Consider the following 8,773-nt stretch of genomic DNA (forward strand, 5'->3'; position numbering starts at 1 on the left):
CTAACATTAAAATACATACAATATAATGTATTTATTGTGTAACTATATTATGTTCTGCAAAATTCTCACAAGATTTACAGTTGCGGATACTGAGGTTGAGGTACATTTAGTAGGTTAGGTTAAAGTTAGGGTTAGGTTAACAGTGTAACTACAGATGTAATTTAATGCAGGTACTTTAAATGTAAATATAATGCAACAACAAGTATGTCCATAGTAAGAACATTGTATCAAATGCCTTTTCTCCCCAATGTGTAACGCCCAATTCCCAATGCGCTCTGAGTCCTCGTGGTGGCGTAGTGACTCGCCTCAATCCGGGTGGCGGAGGACGAATCTCAGTTGCCTCTGCGTCTGAGACCGTCAGTCCGCGCATCTTATCACGTGACTTGTTTAGCGCGTTACCGTGGAGACGTAGCACGTGTGGAGCCTTCACGCTATTCTCCGCGGCATCCACGCACAACTCACCACACGCCCCACCGAGAGCGAGAACCACATTATAGCGACCACGAGGAGGTTACCCCATGTGACTCTACCCTCCCTAGCAACCGGGCCAATTTGGTTGCTAAGGAGACCTGGCTGGAGTCACTCAGCACGTCCTGAATTCAAACTCATGACTCGCTGAGATACCCAGACCACATAAAAAGTGTAATCTTAAAGATTAGGTTGCTAATTACAATTTAAATTGTGTCATTTTTAATCAGTACCAGATTACATTTCAGAAGTAATCTACCCAGTACTCATTACACACTACTAACAAAACACCCTATTTACATAACGGAGTCGGAATGTAGTAATAAAAGTCCCTTTTAATGCTGCACGGACCGTTTGCGGGAGTGAATCAGTGAATCAGTGAATCAGTGAATCATTTATGTGAACTTGTTCATTCACATGAGCTGACTCACTAAAAGTAACCAACACTAAATATACTGTAAGTGAATCATTTATTCTAACCAGTTCAACAGATTTTTTGGCAATTTTATGTGACAAATGAAGCGTTTCGTGACTACAGCGATGAAGCTCATTTCTGGAACAGCGACACTTTTGTGCAAATAGATCAGCTAATGTCACACTACTGAAACATGTAGTGAAGTTTGTAGCGTGTTTGTTAACATGACTTCACTAGAAAAACTTGCCTTGCATGTGAAGAATCCTGCAGCTACAGGCAGATCCTCAAATATATAAAACATTCACAAATCAGATCCAATAAAACAACAGACAGAGAGAAACATGTTATTACAGGACATCTGTTCCACTCTTCAGTTCACATCATCATTGAAGGTTACATTACATGTTTCATGCCCTGATTATTTATAGCTACAATAAATAGTTTACACATTGTATGTGTTTGATTAGAAACACTATATAAGAGTGATATAAGTCTCAGATCATATTCAGACACTTCTGATGAAAGTCAAACGAGTGCTGAGAGTTTCTCTGAGTGCAGTCTGATCATTGTAAATGTGAATTAAGATTCAGTCTGGAGTTTTGAATGTAAATAATGCACTAATCGATCAACAGATCAATGAATATTAATAATCAAAACATTGACCAATACTTCAATACTCCAGTTTTAAAAGCCAGATAAGCTGCTTCACCCGTGAAGTTTCCTCTTTTGAGCAGCATAGATGACATCACTTCCTGTCTGTTCATAAGCAGCCTTTGACTTGATTGTGACCACGATTTCTCCTGATCTACGATCAACTTTTCTGACAATGAACTCAATGAACTCTAGTCCTCGCCACAGACACAGATGAATACTGGGAAAAAGATGTAAAAAAAGACCCAGTGCTCTTTCACTTCCTGTTGTTTAATAAAGAAACACTGATGCTGTCATCACTTCCTTCCATTTCACAATTAGCTACACATGAGAAGACGTGTGTGTGTGTGTGTGTGTGTGTGTGTGTGTGTGTGTGTGTGTGTGTGTGTGTGTGTGTGTGTGTGTGTGTGTGTGTGGTGAAGGTGTTTAATCAGATGTTGCCATGGACACCGTTTGATTACAGAACAGGAAGTAACTGGAAAGAGTAAATGACTGCTCTATCCAACCTCTGACAGCTCATAACAGTTTAAAGTGCTCAAGTTACACCAGATACATTGGCAAGAAAAAGAATGTGACCCCTTTGGAATGACCTGCAATTATGTATAAATTTGTGTTAAAATCTGGTTTGATCTTCATCGAAGTTACAATAATGAACAAACACATTTTGTTTGAAATAATAACACACACATTATTGTATTTGTACATATTGAATACATCATTCAAACATTCACAGTGTCGGTTGGAAAAAGTATATGAACCCCATAGGCTTATGAACTCAACAAAAGCTAATTAGAGTCCAGGGGTGAAAATTTCATCAAAATGTTGGGGGGGCAATAAACATAACAATTCTCAAGAGCAATTTTTGAAGGGGACGCCAAGGTTTTTTTTTGTTGTTGCCCCGTTTGCATTTGTATTATTTTATTTCTTAAACAATTATTTTAAGAATATATCATTATATTATTTACAATACACATATTTGAATGATATTTTAGGGGGGACAACCCTCATATAGAGGGGGTCCTGACCCCCCCCAACCCCCCCGCGATTTCCGCCTATGTTAGAGTCAGGAGTTGACAAACCTATCATCCAATTAATGAAACAAGATTGGAGGTGTGGGTTAGAGCTACTTTGAATTATAAAAAGCACTCAAACATTTTGAGTTTGCTATTTAATGGAGATGATTTAGTACTATAGGTACTCTCACTAGAAGTGGCCGTTAGATATTCATCTGTCCACAGTTAGACAAACTGTCTATAAATGGAGATGATTTAGTACTATAGGTACTCTCACTAGAAGTGGCCGTTAGATATTCATCTGTCCACAGTTAGACAAACTGTCTATAAATGGAGGTGATTTAGTACTATAGGTACTCTCTCTAGAAGTGGCCGTTAGATATTCATCAGTCCACAGTTAGACAAACTGTCTATAAATGGAGATGATTTAGTACTATAGGTACTCTCACTAGAAGTGGCCGTTAGATATTCATCTGTCCACAGTTAGACAAACTGTCTATAAATGGAGATGATTTAGTACTATAGGTACTCTCACTAGAAGTGGCCGTTAGATATTCATCTGTCCACAGTTAGACAAACTGTCTATAAATGGAGATGATTTAGTACTATAGGTACTCTCTCTAGAAGTGGCCGTTAGATATTCATCAGTCCACAGTTAGACAAACTGTCTATAAATGGAGATGATTTAGTACTATAGGTACTCTCTCTAGAAGTGGCCGTTAGATATTCATCAGTCCACAGTTAGACAAACTGTCTATAAATGGAGGTGATTTAGTACTATAGGTACTCTCACTAGAAGTGGCCGTTAGATATTCATCTGTCCACAGTTAGACAAACTGTCTATAAATGGAGATGATGTAGTACTATAGGTACTCTCTCTAGAAGTGGCCGTTAGATATTCATCAGTCCACAGTTAGACAAACTGTCTATAAATGGAGATGATTTAGTACTATAGGTACTCTCTCTAGAAGTGGCCGTTAGATATTCATCAGTCCACAGTTAGACAAACTGTCTATAAATGGAGATGATTTAGTACTATAGGTACTCTCACTAGAAGTGGCCGTTAGATATTCATCTGTCCACAGTTAGACAAACTGTCTATAAATGGAGATGATTTAGTACTATAGGTACTCTCACTAGAAGTGGCCGTTAGATATTCATCTGTCCACAGTTAGACAAACTGTCTATAAATGGAGGTGATTTAGTACTATAGGTACTCTCTCTAGAAGTGGCCGTTAGATATTCATCAGTCCACAGTTAGACAAACTGTCTATAAATGGAGATGATTTAGTACTATAGGTACTCTCACTAGAAGTGGCCGTTAGATATTCATCAGTCCACAGTTAGACAAACTGTCTATAAATGGAGATGATTTAGTACTATAGGTACTCTCTCTAGAAGTGGCCGTTAGATATTCATCAGTCCACAGTTAGACAAACTGTCTATAAATGGAGATGATTTAGTACTATAGGTACTCTCTCTAGAAGTGGCCGTTAGATATTCATCTGTCCACAGTTAGACAAACTGTCTATAAATGGAGATGATTTAGTACTATAGGTACTCTCTCTAGAAGTGGCCGTTAGATATTCATCTGTCCACAGTGAGACAAACTGTCTATAAATGGAGATGATGTAGTACTATAGATACTCTCACTAGAAGTGGCCGTTAGATATTCATCTGTCCACAGTTATACAAACTGTCTATAAATGGAGATGATTTAGTACTATAGGTACTCTCACTAGAAGTGGCCGTTAGATATTCATGTGTCCACAGTTAGACAAACTGTCTATAAATGGAGATGATTTAGTACTATAGGTACTCTCACTAGAAGTGGCCGTTAGATATTCATGTGTCCACAGTTAGACAAACTGTCTATAAATGGAGGTGATTTAGTACTATAGGTACTCTCACTAGAAGTGGCCGTTAGATATTCATGTGTCCACAGTTAGACAAACTGTCTATAAATGGAGATGATTTAGTACTATAGGTACTCTCACTAGAAGTGGCCGTTAGATATTCATGTGTCCACAGTTAGACAAACTGTCTATAAATGGAGGTGATTTAGTACTATAGGTACTCTCACTAGAAGTGGCCGTTAGATATTCATGTGTCCACAGTTAGACAAACTGTCTATAAATGGAGATGATTTAGTACTATAGGTACTCTCACTAGAAGTGGCCGTTAGATATTCATCTGTCCACAGTTAGACAAACTGTCTATAAATGGAGATGATTTAGTACTATAGGTACTCTCACTAGAAGTGGCCGTTAGATATTCATCTGTCCACAGTGAGACAAACTGTCTATAAATGGAGATGATTTAGTACTATAGGTACTCTCTCTAGAAGTGGCTGTCCAGTCAAGATGCATGTGTGTGTATGTGTATATGTGTGTGTTTGTATGTTTTTATGTATGTGTGTGTGTGTGTATTTGTGTGTGTTTGTCTCTGTATGTGTGTGTGTGTGTGTGTGTGTGTGGGTGTGTCAGTTGACACTGATAGAGAGAGAGTAATAAGAAATGTATTGTGACAGGGTGGAGGGTAGGGCCAGGTCATGATTCTACACACCCGGCCTCTTATCAGGCTAATCAAGCCTCCGAGAGGGATAAAGGCTGAATGCGGAAGGTGGTGCGACAGAGAGAGAGAGTGTTTATGGCAACTGTCCGTCATATATATGTGTGTGTGTGTGTGTTTTTGTGTTTTGGTTTAAGTTCTTAATTAAATATTGCTTATTTTGTCAAGCCGGTTCTCGCCTCCTCCTTTCCATTAATCCCTTTACCCTGGTGCCGAAACCCAGGAAGGAGGAGGGATACGGCATAGTGGAGTTCTCGCCTCTACCATCCACCCCAACGGAGGAGCCGTGGCCATCATTTGGGGAACGGAGGAAGCAGAGGAACGCCGCGAGTGTGTGTATGTGTGTGTGCATGAGTTTGTGTGTGTGTGTGTGCAAGAGTGTGTGCATGAGAGTGTGTGTGTGTGTGTGTGTGAGTGTGTGCGAGTGCATGAGTGTGTATGTGTGTGCATGAGTGTTTGTGTGTGTGTGCATGAGTGTGTGCATGAGTGTGTGTGTGCATGAGTGTTTGTGAGTGTGTGTGTGTGCATGAGTGTGTGTGTGTGTGTGTGTGTGTGTGTGTGTGCATGAGTGTGTGTGTGTGTGTGTGTGTGTGTGTGTAGTGTGTGTGTGTGTGAGTGCATGAGTGTGTGTGTGCGTGTGTGTGTGTGCATGAGTGTGTGCATGAGTGTGTGTGTGTGTGAGTGCATGAGTGTGTGTGTGTGTGTGTGTGCATGAGTGTGTGTGTGTGTGCATGAGTGTTTGTGTGTGTGCATGAGTGTGTGTGTGCATGAGTGTTTGTGAGTGTGTGTGTGTGTGTGTGTGTGCGTGTGTGTGCATGAGTGTGTATGTGTGCATGAGTGTGTGGGTGTCTGTGTGTGCATGAGTGTGAATGTGTGTGTGTGTGTGTGTGTGTGTGCATGAGTGTGTGTGTGTGCATGAGTGTGTGTGTGCATGAGTGTTTGTGAGTGTGTGTGTGCATGAGTGTGCGGGAGTCTGTGTGTGCATGAGTGTGTGGGAGTCTGTGTGTGCATGAGTGTGTGTGTGCATGAGTGTTTGTGAGTGTGTGTGTGTGCATGAGTGTGTGTGTGTGCATGTGTGTGTGTGTGTGTGTGTGTGTAGTGTGTGTGTGTGAGTGCATGAGTGTGTGTGTGCGTGTGTGTGTGTGCATGAGTGTGTGTGTGTGTGAGTGCATGAGTGTGTGTGTGTGTGTGCATGAGTGTGTGTGTGTGTGTATCTGTGTGTATGTGTGCATGAGTGTGTGGGTGTCTGTGTGTGCATGAGTGTTTATGTGTGTGTGTGTGTGTGTGTGTGTGTGTGTGTGTGTGTGTGTGTGTGTGCATGAGTGTGTGTGTGCATGAGTGTTTGTGAGTGTGTGTGTGCATGAGTGTGTGGGAGTCTGTGTGTGCATGAGTGTGTGCATGAGTGTGTGCATGAGTGTGTGCATGAGTGTGTGTGTGCATGAGTGTGTGGGAGTCTGTGTGTGCATGAGTGTTTATGTGTGTGTGTGTGTGTGTGTGTGTGTGTGTGTGTGTGTGTGGCTCCGCCTCCGCTGCAGGACTTTCGGCTGCTGTGCGGCACGTTGCGTTTATTCTGATCTGCTCTCGGTCACGCAGCGCTGCTGTCTGTTTCTCTCGTGAATCGGTCTGTGTAATGAACACAAACACGCGTCTCTCGCTCTTCTGTGGGAATATAGGAGCTCAATCTCTCCGTCACTGCTGCTGATTTTCCCGCAGGTAAGATGAAGCGATCTGTGTGTTTGTCGGGGATCTGGAGACATGTAGAAATAAAACGTGAATCCGCTTTCACACGCGAACGAAGCCTAAACCGAATCGAGATACCGGTTGATTTATCTGACGGAGTTCCGTGTGTTAGTGAGTTTATTCGGCAGGTTTTCTGATATGATACATGTGCCTCGGGCTATTTACTGATTTAATATGCGGTAACATTCAAATCATCTAAACCGGACAATTACCGGGATTTCACACTTACGGACACCCGGTGACTACTGCGACAATTTCATTGAACCGACAGTATTCAAACATTGAACTGTTTAATTCAGATCAAAGCGGATTTTCCGTGATACAGTGAATCTTCCAGAATTTCTGCTTCACTTTTTTCCACCGGTGTTGATGGAAACAGCACCGATGAATAAAACAACAGCTGTAGTTTCTCATTTATGACTGTTTATATTTAACTGATATTCTTTGATAAGGAAAATATCTTATTAGTAGTCATGAATCATTAGCTGCAGAATGTGCTTGTCATTCACATCTCCAGCTCTTTGTGTGTTTATTAACTGTTTATAATGCTGTCAGCTGCTATTAAGAGCAATCTCAGTGTGTTTCACACATTTACCATGTTTACATGATTTCCCCTTTCGAAACAAGCACCAAATATGGGGAAAACCTTCAGATTGTGCCTGGGCATGCTGACTGGGTGACAGGTAAAGAACAGGAAGTCAAAAACAGGAGTGTGTGTGTTTATATGTGTTAACACTAAAGAGTTGTAGATGAGTTTAAACCCCTCAAACGTTGATCACACCCCCTGTGGAACATCTGAAACAGTCATTGTTCACAAGAGCTCAAGTGTCTTCAGCTGCTGCAGGAACAAAGAGCTGCACGTCTCTTGTGTTGTCTTGAGTTTTGACTTGTCAAACTTGTTGCCAGTGAGTCTAACGGCGCGACACAACCCACATTCTCCGTCTCTAGACTTGCCCTGAGCAAACACTGGACCTGCAGGCTAGGGCTTTTCACTTGAATAAAGCTTCTGGGTAGTTTAAGATTAAAGGGACAGATCACACAAAAATGTAAATTCTGTCCTCATTTAACCATCCTCATGTCATTCCAAACCTGTAAGACTTTCTTTAGAGGCACAAATACCAAACTGCAAAAGTCTGTGCTGTAAAGTCTGCATTGATCACTTCAGACAGCGCTGTGCGAGCTGGTGGCGCCCTCTAGCGAAAGTAAGCGGAGCAGCGCTGCAATATTAGAGGATACCACATTACAATTCAAATTACAAAGTTTGTCTAAATGATCCCTTCCTAAATTCTGGCTATAAATGCAGTAGTTTGAAAGAAGTCAACATTTCTCGTGTTTGCCGTGTGTCTCGTTATAAACCAGATACATTTAGTCTTAGTGAAATCAGACTTTTGAGTGCACATAAACGCACTCAGCGTTCCATTTTTCCATGGAACGGTGGAAATTATCATGGATTTGCTCAAATGTTTTTTTAAACGGTTATGTTGTGTTCCGGACATTTTGACCAGGATGGCTTTTTTGCCAAAAATTGGCCCATTTTTGTTGTTTTTTTCTGTTTCTCACACACACACACACACACACAATGTCACACTCACTCTCACACACACACTATCTCACACACACACACACACACACACACACACACACACACACACGGATTAAATGTTTATTGGTAATTTCATTTACCGCACACACACACACACATACACACACACACACACACACACACACGGGTTAAATGTGTATTGTTAATTTCATTTACCGCTCACACACACACACACACTCACACATACACACACGCACTCATACACACACACTCATGCACACACACACTCACACATACACACACACACACACACACACGGGTTAAATGTGTACTGTTAATTTCATTTACCGCTCACACACACACTCACACATA

General features: G+C 41.3%; 1 protein-coding gene across 1 annotated transcript in view; it reads left to right on the forward strand.

The window, feature by feature from the left end:
* Nucleotides 1-6,696: 6,696 nt before the first annotated feature.
* LOC127628179 (inactive tyrosine-protein kinase PRAG1-like) overlaps nt 6,697-8,773 on the forward strand; it is a 40,819-nt gene continuing 38,742 nt past the window's right edge. The window contains exon 1 of the mRNA XM_052104907.1: nt 6,697-6,831. The gene's annotated coding sequence lies outside the window, so the exon portion shown is untranslated. The remainder of the gene's footprint in view (nt 6,832-8,773) is intronic.

This window comes from Xyrauchen texanus, chromosome 34 (genome assembly GCF_025860055.1).
Source record: "Xyrauchen texanus isolate HMW12.3.18 chromosome 34, RBS_HiC_50CHRs, whole genome shotgun sequence".
Classification (NCBI taxonomy): domain Eukaryota; kingdom Metazoa; phylum Chordata; class Actinopteri; order Cypriniformes; family Catostomidae; genus Xyrauchen; species Xyrauchen texanus.